This window comes from Arachis stenosperma, chromosome 5 (assembly GCF_014773155.1).
Source record: "Arachis stenosperma cultivar V10309 chromosome 5, arast.V10309.gnm1.PFL2, whole genome shotgun sequence".
Classification (NCBI taxonomy): Eukaryota; Viridiplantae; Streptophyta; class Magnoliopsida; order Fabales; family Fabaceae; genus Arachis; species Arachis stenosperma.
In genome coordinates this window covers 12405218-12418886 of record NC_080381.1, presented here as the reverse complement: position 1 = coordinate 12418886, position 13669 = coordinate 12405218, and the positions used below count along the sequence as shown (strand labels likewise).

Here is a 13669-nt window from a genome sequence, read left to right as displayed (position 1 = left end):
TTTATATCATTTCGAAGCCCCGGATGTTAGCTTTTCAACCCAACTGGAACCGTATCATTTGGACCTCTGTAGCTCAAGTTATGGTCAATTAAGTGCGAAGAGGTCAGGCTTGACAGCTTTTTGGTTCCATCATTTCATGAGTTCTCCAACTTTACATGCTTTTTTCATTCCCTTGATCCAATCTTTGCCTCCTAAATCTGAAATCACTTAACAAACATATCAAGGTATCTAATAGAATCAAGGTAAATTACATTTAGCTATTTTAAGACCTAAAAAGCATGTTTTCACTCTTAAGCACAATTAAAGGAGAATATACAAACCATGCTATTTCAATGGATAAATGAGGGTAAAAGGTTATAAAATCCCCTAAAATCAATACAAGATAAACCGTCAAAATGGGGTTTGTCAACCTCCCCACACTTAAACCAAGCATGTCCTCATGCTTAAGCCAAGAGAGAAACAAAGGGTATCAACATTTATTCCATGTAAATGAGCTATATGCAACCTAAACTATAGCAACTAAAATGCAAAATGGTTTACCTACTTGGTTAAAAATAAATCAATCCTCCAAGTCATACATGCACAAGTAGGGTCAGATCATATAACGATTCATGAATCCTACCAATTCGAATATCAAAATGAAGTTCAAGTAGACTTGCGAGAAGAAACGCTCATGAAAGCCGGGAATCAAGTAATTGAGCATCGAACCTCACCGGGGGTGTTTGCACCTAGTCGCTCGGTGTTTGGGGTTGATTCTCTCAATTCTCCCCTAATCATGCTTTCCAAGATTTGTTATCTTCTAACAATCAACAATTATTCAATGCATGCATACATGTATCATGAGGTCTTTTCTTTAGGTTGTAATGGGGCTAGGGTCAAGGTAGGATCATATATGGCTAGTGGACTTAGGATTGAATCTTTGATTAACTTAACTTTCACACCTAAGCTATATAATGAATACAATTAAGTACTAATCTAACTACCCATTCCTCACCTTTCCATATTGTTTTTTTTTCTTTTTTTTTTCATTTTCTCATTTTTTTATATACAAGAGCATCAATGCATAAGGTTTTACATTTGATCAATACATGAGTATGTACCCAATTCCCAATATTTACACTAATAATACAAAACTACCCTTTTATTCACCCATATTCCAAGGTTCCCACACTTGAATGATACTCACACACTAGCCTAAGCCAATCAAAGATCCAAATTAAGGACATTTATTGTTTTTTCGCTTTAAGGCTTGTAATGTGCTAAATTAAGAACAAAGTGGGTTAAGTAGCTCAAAATTGGTTACAATGGAGAGTAAAGGTAGGCTATTTGGGTAGTGAGCTAATGAAATGATGCCTCACTCATATAAAATGCATGAATACATAAAATAATGGACATAAAAAATCAAACAAATCAAAGATTACATTCATAGAAAGAGAATAATGCACACAAGAAGGAAAAAATAAGTGGTTATAAGATGTAACCCACACAATTAGGCTCAAAACTCACATGTTGTGTTCTTAGCTCAAAAACCATGTTCCAAATGCATTCTTTCAAGCAAGTTCCACAATTTTCTTTTTCAAATTGTAGGGTGCCCTAAAACAGTTTCTTGGAAAGAAAATCATCACCCTAACCAAGTAGTCCTAATAAGAAAGAAGTGGTAAAAAAATATGTACAAATTCTAACTAACATGCAACCTATCATGCAATGCAATAGCTAATCTAACAAAAAATAAAAAATTTGGTGTTGAAAAGGAAATTGGTACCCATGGAGATCGGTCGGACGACCTCCCCACACTTGAAGATTGCACCGTCCTCGGTGCATGCAAAGAAGAGCAGGGTGGACGGGTTGCTACAATTGATGAGCTCCTTCAAAAGGTTGTGCGGATGACTTGTTTGTTGCCCCTTTTGAAAGCTTTTCCTTTCTCCCTCCTTGGTGGCCAACCTAAAAGGATAGAAAAGGAAAGGAATATTAGGCCTATGACAAAGATATCAAAGCAAATAGAACATAGGCGGGGGTTAATGCCAAGTAGGAGTATGGTCCTCTACTACATGGTAGCTACAACATGTAGAGGAGGAAACAATAAGAGAAAATGGCATATCAATGATACTTGATGTAAGAGTAAGGTTAAAGCATGGAGAGTATATTGAGCATCAAGATCAAATAAGAATTGATACAAACAAGATTAGTGATACGAATGAAAAGCATTTGATTCTATCCTAACTCAATGATGAAGCGGTACAAGAAAAAAAACAAAGGGTAATGAATTAGGAAGGACTAAAGTATAGTTTTGATATTTTTTGATTTTCTCTCCGGAGCGATCTTCCTTTTTCTTGGATTCTTTATCTCGGTAGGCAGAGCCGAACCTTGAGGCTTCGCCAAGTTGAGAGTTTTCCTCCATGTTGATGTATTTTTATGCCCGTTATTGTACTTTGTCAAAGGATGTAGGGTATCTCTTTGATATAGATTGGCTAAATGGTCCTTCTCGTAGGCCATTTATAAGGCCCATAATGGCAGCCTCTGTTGGTAGACTTTGTATGTCCATGCATGTTTTGTTGAATCTTTCCATGTAGTTGCGAAGGCTCTCCCGATCTCCTTGCTTGATCCCTAGTAGGCTAGGTGCGTGCTTAGCTTTATCCTTTTGTATGGAGAATCGGGCCAGGAACTTCTTGGCCAGATCGTCGAAACTCGAGATGAATTTTGGAGGTAGGTTGTCAAACCATTTAATAGCTGTCTTGGTGAGAGTTGTTGGAAAGGCTTTGCAGCGGACTGCATCTGAGGCATCTGTGAGGTACATTCTACTTCTGAAGTTGCTGAGATGATGATTGGGGTCCGAGGTGCCGTCATATAGAGTCATATCCGGAAGCTTAAAATCTTTTGGAATTTTGGTCTTCATAATTTCTCTGGTGAATGGATCTTGATCTTTCTGAGAGCTATCTTCTGCGGATGATCGAGTAGCTTTAGTTTTAAGATCAGCTTCGAGTTTTACAAGCTTATCTTCTAGTTCTCTGCGCCGCCTTATCTCCCGGCGTAGATCTTCTTCCTTTTCACGTCGATGTTGGGCTTCTTTCTCGAGTTGCTCCAATCGATTTTGAAGTGCTTCTATTACTCCTGGATTTGATGAATTTTTGTCTCCATTGGTTTCTGGAGTATCTTTGAGTATTGTGTCCGCATTTTTATGCGGCGTTCTGTCTTCCAAACCTGAATCGTGGTCGTTGTCATGGTCATCTGCCATGTCAATGGGATGACTTCCAGGTTCCCCGGCAACGGCGCCAATGTTCCGAGGGTTACCTGAAACTGTAGGTCGATCTTGGATGAGATCGTCTGTGTTGGTCGGAACCGACGTGTCCGGCAGGTGGGTATCGGCCGGAGCTGGTGTGTCCGACTTGTTGGACTTGGCGATGGTGCTGATCCTTCGTCCCCGGAGGGTGGGGGGTACCTGCAAGAGACTCCGATGCTTAAGTTAGCAAGGGTATTAAGCAGGTATTGAGTAGAATCAGAGTATGAGTTATACATGGGTGCTCCAGCGTATTTATAATGGTGAGATGTGGCCTCTTGCGGATAAGATAAGTTAGTTATCTTATCTTATCTTTATCTTTCAGTGAGGTCATCTTTAAGGGAATCGCCTTTATCTCTATGGGCTTGGGCTGCCCTTGGATTTGGGGCGCATTCCTCTATTTGGGCCCTTTCGTTTGGGCTTTCTTGTGACTTGGCCGAGCTCTTTGAGGAGAGGTCGGGTTTGTCTTGACCTGAAGAGGTCGGTCTCTTTGTCTTTCGAACATCCCGGGTCGGACAGCTCGACTCAGGGTATGAACAGTTACTTTATTTATGAAGCTCTGCTCTGCAGTGATGGAATGTGATTTACTGATTTTATTCGATTTGGAGTTTTGTTAGTGCTGTATATTCTAGTAATTTTATGTCGTGTTATTAAAATTATTTATTTATTCATTTTTTGTTGTTCCTTGGCTGTGCAAAAGGGCTTCCTGTAATTTCGGCCGAGGAGCTTAACGCAGATTTCGCAGTTGTGAGCAGCATGGAGGAGTGGTTGCTAAAAGTTTGCCTAGAGGCAGAGATCCCTTGCCCCTGTTTCTTCAAGGTGGAACGATTTGTCAGAGAGCAAGGCCCGTTCTTTGGATTCACGGCTGTTATTCCTGGGCATCCATTTGAGATAGAGCTATTTGTCACTGGTCGTTTCTCGATGGTTGAGAAAGCTACAGGAGAAGATGCTGCTTATGAGATGCTATGCGTGTTGCTTGATGTTACTGGAAAAGAGATTCGGGATTATAACTATAGAAAGGCGAAGCTTCTTGGCAACTCAAATAACGCGCTTCGGGCCAGGGTAGGTCAACTGGAAGAATCTTACGAGAAGCTGAAGGCCAGGTATGATTCCCTTGTAAGATGCCATGTCGAAGGAGAGAGGTTTTGATGTGTGTGTGCTGAATGTGTCGTCGGTGTTTGGATATGTTGTAATTGTTCAGTTAATCATGTGTGTCCTAGTTTGGTGATTAAAGCACAAAGTAGTATGTAATATGTTGTAGTTTGTTGTTGAATGGGAAGGTTTAGTAGATAATGTAGGAAAAATTGTGTTAATTTATGATGATCCTATTCTGATTAAAGTCGTAACTTAATTATATAATGAATAGCGTTGGTTTGAGCCAAAATTTTTATTGTCATTATTGTGCAGTGGTTGTTTTAAATGTTGGGAAAGATAAATCTCCAGGAGAAGAATATTACCCTTGATTTGATTTTGTCTTTTTCTGTGGACTGGGTTGGACTGTAAGGCTGAACCTGTGGTGACATAGTGTACAGAGGAAAAGTTGTCATGGGGTCGCTTTTGGAATGCATGTTCTGTTTGTTTTCAGGTGTCCGGGAACACAGGATGAGGAAAAATGGATTAACGGGTTTAAGTACTAAAATCACGTTTTAATAATTATACTTCGCTGACTTAATGCGTGTACTGAGTATTACATTAATGGGTAATTAATACAATAGAATATATGTTAAAAAGTAAACAAACGAAGACAGTGAAAAAATAAGCTTGCTACAATGCAGGTAACAGATGGTGGTAGGTGGTGGTTTAAGGTTAAGAGGAGCCTACTTCCTAACCAGAGCTACATATAGGACCAAGATGACAACGAAGACAAATAGGATCCACTGGTAGGAAATTTGTTGCCGCTGAATTTGGTTAAACTGGTTGTTTTGACGGATAATTGGGTGGTTGTCTCCTTGTTGTTTTGGAAGATGACTATGTATGACTTCCTCGAATGGAAGTAGTTGGTCAAGAATCGGCGATGGGTTCTGGTGAATGGTTGTTGGATGAATTTGATGCAGTAGAGGACCATTGTTGGTGAGCTGACTGTGTAATCGTCTGGCAGATAGGAATTGTTCGAACGCCATACGAGCTTCGTCGAAGGTTCCATAAGACTTATGGAGGTTGCCGCTGAATTCGTTAACTTGGCTATGACAAGCCGGCCAGGAACTATAGATACCAGGGACCCTCCCACGGAAAACAACATAGTATCTCTTGTTGGCACGACCCATGTCGAGATTCCAAGGGAGAGGTATCTTGAGTTTGTTTCAGATGGGAGGTTGGATTTGGTGATTTTTAAACCCAACGAAGACGAAATTGAGTTTGTGTAACTGTAACATTTGTAACGGTTGGAAAGTGATCGATTTCTAACGGTTGGAAAGTGATCGAATGCGGGGCTGACATGTGTCCTTCTGCAAGTACCAGAAATAAATATATGTAATCTTTGAAGTTAATAATGTTAGAATGTCAGTGTATATATGAGTATTAAGATCAAATTACTCTTTTAACCCTATTAATTCACATTGTTCAAATATTAAACAAAAATGTTGTTGGTTACCTATACTTTTGCTATCTGAAAACATGAATAAATCTAACTTAGTGAATATAGTTAGAGAAATTTTTTGCTTTAGATGATAAAAATAAAACCTATAGGTTTAATTTTGGGTGACCACTCAGATAAAGACGCCTATTTCATCTTTTGTTAAAGATGTTTTTATGTTGTGTTTTAATTAGTTTTTGTATAATTTATTCGGTGTTCCTCGTCACATATTATTAAATTCCTTAAAAGATTTTCTTTCCAAAAACAATAAAAAATATATAATTTGGACTAAAACTAAAAAGATAATAGATAAAGTATTAGATTTTTTTAAATTATTTTTATAAAAAAATATATCACATTATATATAAAGAAGCTCAAGCCTCTTAAAATTTTTAAAAATAAAGAAATAATTAATTTATATTCGTGCAATATATAAAATAATTACTATATTATTATTATTATTATATTATAGATTAAAATTCACAAATTTAAATTTTCATTTCATTTTTAATATAAGTATTAGAAATAAATAAAATTTTTATAACTAAATGTCGTGTAACAAAATATATATAATATTAATTAACTGTTACAAAATTTTTTAAAAAATAGTTTATTTCATTTTAGTTAAATAACTATTTATTAAAGTAGACAAATTAATTTTTTTCTTCTCATATACAGTTTGTCTAAGACATAAAAGTAATTAATTAGGACATTGGTTAAGATAATTAAAGTCCCTATTTCATTAAATTTTTAATTTAAAGAGAAATCCTAGTTAATTTTGATATGGAAATTTCGAATTTGAAAATGTTGATAAAAATTATGTTGAATTTTGATTTAATTTATTCTCATATTAGGGTTTTAAGTGTTTAGTTGAAAAAAAATTAAGGTAAAAAAAATTCAATTGTCACGTCAAATAGTCGCTAGAACGTATAATGTAGTAGTCGTTAGTCCATCTCAGCATGTCGTTAACGATTTAGTGAGACTGTGACAAAAATAATATCAGGAACCAACGTGAGTCATAACTATTAAGTTGGGAGACTAAATTGAGTAAATCAAAATTTTCGAAATTAGATTGAAATACAAACATAATTTTAGAGACCAGTAAGATAAAAAAGCAATCTTTTGCAATATTTATCTGTATCTGATCTTTATCTGATCTGTAATTTGTGGAAATAAAATATAATTTTTTTGAAATAAAATGTAAATATATTTTAGAATTTGTAATTAATATGTTTGTAATTTTTGGAAAAATATAGTTGTGAATTGATTTTATCAGTAAACATCAAATGTTAACTTAAAACAACGCAAAATGAACTGGATTCTAAATTTCACTAATATTTTTTTCATTCCTAAAATTATATGGAATTTTATAACTCAACACATGAAAGGAGAATTGTAAACACCAGAACAATAAATAGACATGGAAAACCCAACTCATGGGAGGTTGAGGAAGACTAGCAACTCGTAGTCCGCGCGACAGTAGATGCAGGGGATATGAGCGGCCCCTCCGAAAGCATGGATGGAGTTTCAGTCTGCTGCCCATCTGTGATAGTCATAGAGAAGACCCATGTGGCCCCTGGTGGAGCACCTAGGCGAGGCACACACCGTTTGTTGTTCTTCTATTTGGGGCATCTGGACCTCACCCAGCCACGACAATGATAGAATCGAAAAGCACCTTGCGTTACAATCGGCGAGTAAACCAGCCACAGCAAGCTCGCGATACTGTTGGAGCCCTTTTCGTTTTGCCTCGTCGTCGTCCATGCGAAGCAGCAACGTCATGGAGAGTGCGTATTTGGCTACTTCATGGCCCGTACTTGTTGCACTATTCAACATGCGGAGGCCAACGTCTTCGTTACGTCTCATGAAGAGTTTTCGAAGCGCCTCCCGAAACAGAAGCTCTGCATGGCCTGTGGCCATGTAGCGATCAAAGAAATCTCCTTGCCTTCGTGTTGATGCTCCACCACCATGGCGTGGCATATGGTGGTGGGATATAAACAATGCGGTGAACAATATCGGCATTTCCCGCATCGCGTGCAGTCTTACAGGTCATTCTGAGACTGCACAGGTCGCGAATGGAGTTTGACGCAACTTTAATCGTTAATGCAACCCAAATGTCGCTCGGAAGGTAGGCGATATTTGAGAAACGGTCGATTGTCATTTTCAGTTTGTTCCTGTTGGTTCCTATTTCGATGGGGATGTGGGATATATGTTTAGAGTTTAGGATATGTAGTGTGGCAAAGGTATGTGCCTCTATATTTATAATTCCACGAATCCCGTTGGAATCCTGAACGGGAGTGTAGCAGATAGGTTCCCAGTAATGTATGCGTAACATTAAACGTTAGAGTAAAGGTCAAATATAATAAAGGGAAAAACTCGAATTAGTTATAGATATTCTTCCACGTCTTGGGAAAAAAATACAATAAACGTTGGGCCAAATATTTTTCCTTTTTTCGTTTACTATATGAATAATAATTGTAACCTGCATAGTTAAGGCCTTTAGTGTTATCATGTTGTTGAGTTTTTTGTTCTTAAAAAATGTTTCGTATATCAGTAAGAAAAGAGAGATTGTGAAGCGTTTAATGTGAGATAAAAAGGCCTTTAACTTATGGTGGAAGGTAGGAAAAATGGATACGTGAGCTTAACGCATTTATTATTGAATTTAAAGCCCTGGGGAAGCGGTGTGACTGTCGAATTAATTAAACAATGTATACATAATTGGATTGGAGAAGTTGATGAGGCATGTCATATATAAATAAGTTTTATGTTTGAGATTAGTTCGCAAAGCATTTTGTAAATAACATTGACGGATACTACATCCCGTTGTGACTGAATCGCTGTTTCTTGGGTTGGAACAATGTCGACTCCTAGCGTTGGTGATGGAAGTAGTTCTTTCCGAAGCACTGCTCTTTGCGTCGTTCCCTTCGACGACGGTAGGTGATTTAATGTTATTTTTTTCCCTGGTTTGGTTGCGGTTTACTTATTGTTATTGTTTTTTCGCGTTCGAACGTTCAGAGGTTGTACCCAAGGTGAAGCTTGAGGATTATGTCATCGTGGAGGACTTTGAGCAGATGCTGCGCAGGGCATGCAACACCCTTGAGACAGATCCTCCAGTGTTTGTGTGGCGTGATTGCGACCATCTTCAGGGCGAGCGCTATTATGGGTATATGGTGCTAGTGAGTGGACCGCCGGATGGAGTCAATTTTTCTGCCTTCGGAAGGTGCTCTGCCGACGAACGCATGGCCAGGTAAGATGCCGCCTTTGTATCTCTGCAGGCGGTTGTGGGAGAGTCCAGGAAGGAGATCCTGGACTTCAATTACCAGGCGGCTGATGAGCGGATAATTTGTATACTTTTTGGCATTGTTTTTAGTATGTTTTTGATATCTTTTAGTTAGATTTTAGTACATTTTTATTAGTTTTTATTTAAAATTCACTTTTCTGGACTTTACTATGAGTTTGTGTGTTTTTCTGTGATTTCAGGTATTTTCTGGCTGAAATTGAGGGACCTGAGCAAAAATCTGATTCAGAGACCAAAAAGGACTGCAGATGCTGTTGGATTCTGACCTCCCTGCACTCGAAGTGGATTTTCTGGAGCTACAGAAGCCCAATTGGCGCGCTCTCAACGGCGTTGGAAAGTAGACATCCAGGGCTTTCCAGCAATATATAATAGTCCATACTTTGTCCAAGATTTGATGGCCCAAACCCGCGAAGCAATCCGGCCTCAGGAATTCCAGCGTTAAACGCCGGAACAGGAATAAAAGTTGGAGTTAAACGCCCAAACTGGCATGGGAGCTGGCGTTTAACTCCAGAAAAGGTCTCTACACGAATTTCCTTGATTGCTCAGCCCAAGCACACACCAAGTGGGCCCGGAAGTGGATTTTTATGTCATTTACTCATTTCTGTACACCTTAGGTTACTAGTTTACTATTAATAGGACCTTTTACTATTGTATTGACACAGACTTTGGTAGCGATCTTCACTTTTATGCTATCTTAGATCTCTGGGAGGCTGGCCATTCGGCCATGCCTGGACCTTATGCTTATGTATTTTCAACGGTGGAGTTTCTACACACCATAGATTAAGGGTGTGAAGCTCTGCTGTACCTCGAGTGTTAATGCAATTACTATTGTTCTTCTATTCAACTCCGCTTGTTCTTTATCTAAGATATCACTCGTTCTTCAACCTATGAACAAAGTGACTGACAACCATTCTTGTTCTACAAGCATTCGAGGCTTTAGTGAATATCTCTTGGATTCCTGATTGCACGATGCATGGTTGATCGCCTGACAACCGAGTGCTCGCCTGACAAACGAGCCAGCCATTCCGTGAGATCAGAGTCTTCGTGGTATAGGCAAGAACTGATGGCAGCATTCAAGAGAATCCGGAAGGTCTAACCTTGTCTGTGGTATTCTGAGTAGGATTCAATGATTGAATGACTGTGACGTGCTTCAAACCTGTAACCTACTGGGCGTTGGTGACAATGCAAAAGAGTTATTCCGGTAGGGGAGGGAACCAAACCGGTGATTGGCGGCACTGTGACAGAGTGCTTTGCATTAGCTTTCACTGCGCGGACGGGAGGTAGCTGCTGACAACAGTGAGACCCTACACGAGCTTGCCATGGAAAGGAGTAAGAAAGGATTGGATGAAGGCTGTAGGAAAGCAGAGAGACGGAAGGGAAGGCATCTTCATACACTTGTCTGAAGCTCTTACACCAATGATATACATAAGTATCACTATCTTTATCTTTTATGTTATTTTCGTTCATCATCATCATATACATTTGAGTTTGCCTGACTAAGATTTACAAGATGACCATAGCTTGCTTCAATACTAACAATCTCCGTGGGATCGACCCTTACTCACGTAAGGTTTATTACTTGGACGACCCAGTGCACTTGCTGGTTAGTTGTGCGAAGTTGTGTAATGCCATGGTATTGAGCGCACCAAGTTTTTGGAGCCATTACCAGGGATTATGAGAGTTGTGAAAAAGTATAGTTCACAATTTCGCCGACCAAGTTTTTGGCGCCGTTGCCGGGGATTGTTCATGTTTTGAGCAAGCTTTTGGTAACATCAGAGCCAAGATCCGGCAACAACATCAAGTTCTTGGTGTTATTGCCCGGGATTGTTTAGGCTGGACAACTGACGGTTCATCTTGTTGCTTAGATTAGGTATTAATTTTTTTTCGAAATTCTTGAAGATGAATTCTAGAGTTTCATGATGATTTGTTGAAATCTGGCTGGCTGAGAAGCCATGTCTAATCTGATTGGACCGAGGTTTCAACTTATCACCACAAGAGCTTGTTGATTCTCATCAATTTTACTCTTGGAGCAGTGATCTGCTAAGATTTGGCTGACCTTTGGTCATGTCTAGTGTTTTGGACCGAAGCTTTCTTTGAAAGCTTGGCTGGCTGTGAAGCCATGTCTAATTCCTGGACCGGAGTCTTAGACTAGCATTGCACTGATTCCTGGAATTCTCATTAAGAATTTTGATACCTTTTCCTACTTAATTTTCGAAAATCACAAAAAAAAAATTACAAAACCATAAAAATCCAAAAATATTTCTTGTTTGAGTCTAGAGTCTCATCTTAAGTTTGGTGTCAAATGCATGTCTTTGTTATATTTTTCGAATCCATGCATATATTTTGTGTTCTAATCTTTGAATTCTATTGACTTGAAGTATTTTTTTTGTGTCTCATATGCATTCTCATATTGTTAGTGTCAGTAGTACACAAACTGCTAAGTTTGGTGTCTTGCATGCATTGTTATTTGATTCTTGTTGCATTTTGATTATTAAAAATCCAAAAATATTTTTAATTTGTGTCTTTTCAAGTCAATGATACAAAAAATTGAAGATTTAGAACATACTGCAGAGGAATTATACAGAAAAAGCTGAGCATTCAAAAATGCCCAGTGAAGAAGGCAGACTGGCGTTTAAACGCCAGCCAGGGTACCTGGTTGGGCGTTTAACGCCCAAAAAGGTAGCATTTTGGGCGTTAAACGCCAGAATGTATACCATTCTGGGCGTTTAACGCCAGGATGGTGCTAGGGGGAAGATTTTGTTTTCAAATCAATTTTTTTTCAAATTTTTCAAAATCAAATCTTTTTCAAATCAAATCTTTTCAATCAAATGTTTTCAAAATCAATTTCTTTCCTTTTTAAAAGATACTTACTAACAATTAATGATTTGATTGAACATCACAAGATTGTTACCTTTTCTGTTGAGAAAGGTTTGAATGTTTGAATCATATCTTTTCTTGTTAGGCAAGTCATTCATTTTTAAAATCATATCTTTTCAAATGGTTTTCAAATCATATCTTTTAAAAATGTTTTCAAATCATATCTTCTCAATCACATCTTTTTTTAAACTCATAACTTTTCAATTAAATCTTTTTAACCACATCTTTTTCAAAACAGTTTTCAATCAAATCTTTTTAATTTCTAATTTCAAAATCTTTTTCAAAAATCACTTGGTTTCTTTTCCACTTTGATTTTCGAAAATCAATTGATGTTTTTCAAAAATGTTTTCAAAGTATTTTAATTAATTTTCGAAAATCTTCCCCTCCTTCCCACATCCTTCTATTTATGGAGTGCCACTCCTTCTCAATGCACAATTCGAACCTTATCTAACTAAAGTTCGAATTTATCTTCTCCTTCTTCTTTCTATTTCTCTTTTCCTCTGACACTTAAAGGAATCTCTATACTGTGACATAGAGGATTCCACATTTTCTTGTTCCCTTCTCTTTCATATGAGCAGGAGCAAGGACAAAGGCATTCTTGTTGAAGCTGATCCTGAACCTGAAAGGACTTTGAAGAGAAAGCTAAGAGAAGCCAAAGCACAACTCTCTTTAGAGGACCTGACCGAATTCTTCAAGGAAGAAAACATGGCAGCAGAAAACAACAACAATGCAAACAATGCAAGGAAGGTGCTGGGTGACTTTACTGCACCTACTCCTGATTTTTATGGGAGAAGCATCTCTATCCCTGCCATTGGAGCAAACAACTTTGAGCTTAAGCCTCAATTAGTTTCTCTAATGCAACAGAATTGCAAGTTCCATGGACTTCCAATGGAAGATCCTCATCAGTTTTTAGCTGAATTCTTGCAAATCTGTGACACAGTCAAGACTAATGGGGTTGACCCTGAAGTCTATAGACTGATGCTATTCCCTTTTGCTGTAAGAGACAGAGCTAGAATATGGTTGGACTCTCAACCTAAAGAAAGCCTGGACTCATGGGAAAAGCTAGTCAATGCCTTCTTGGCAAAGTTCTTTCCACCACAAAGATGGAGTAAGCTTAGAGTGGAAGTCCAAACCTTCAGACAGAAGGATGGAGAATCCCTCTATGAAGCTTGGGAAAGATACAAACAATTAATCAGAAGATGTCCCTCAGACATGCTTTCTGAATGGAGCATCATAGGTATTTTCTATGATGGTCTCTCTGAACTATCCAAGATGTCTTTGGATAGCTCTGCTGGAGGATCTCTTCATCTGAAGAAGACGCCTACTGAAGCTCAAGAATTGATTGAAATGGTTGCAAATAACCAATTCATGTATACTTCTGAAAGAAATCCTGTGAACAATGGGACTAGTCAGAAGAAAGGAGTTCTTGAGATTGATGCTCTGAATGCCATTCTGGCTCAGAATAAAATATTGACTCAACAAGTCAATTTGATTTCTCAAAGTCTGTCTGGAATGCAAAATGCACCAAACAGTACTAAGGAAGCTTCATCTGAGGAAGAAGCTTATGATCCTGAGAACCCTTCCATGGAAGAGGTAAATTACCTAGGAGAACCCTATGGTAACACCTATAATTCTTCATGGAGAAATCACC

General features: G+C 38.2%; 1 non-coding gene across 1 annotated transcript; it reads right to left on the bottom strand.

Annotated features, from left to right (window-relative positions):
- Nucleotides 1-13128: 13128 nt before the first annotated feature.
- On the bottom strand, nt 13129-13236 carry LOC130984207 (small nucleolar RNA R71). Its single transcript, XR_009088156.1, has one exon. It is a non-coding gene; the product is annotated as a small nucleolar RNA R71 (small nucleolar RNA).
- Between the last annotated feature and the right edge of the window lie 433 nt (nt 13237-13669).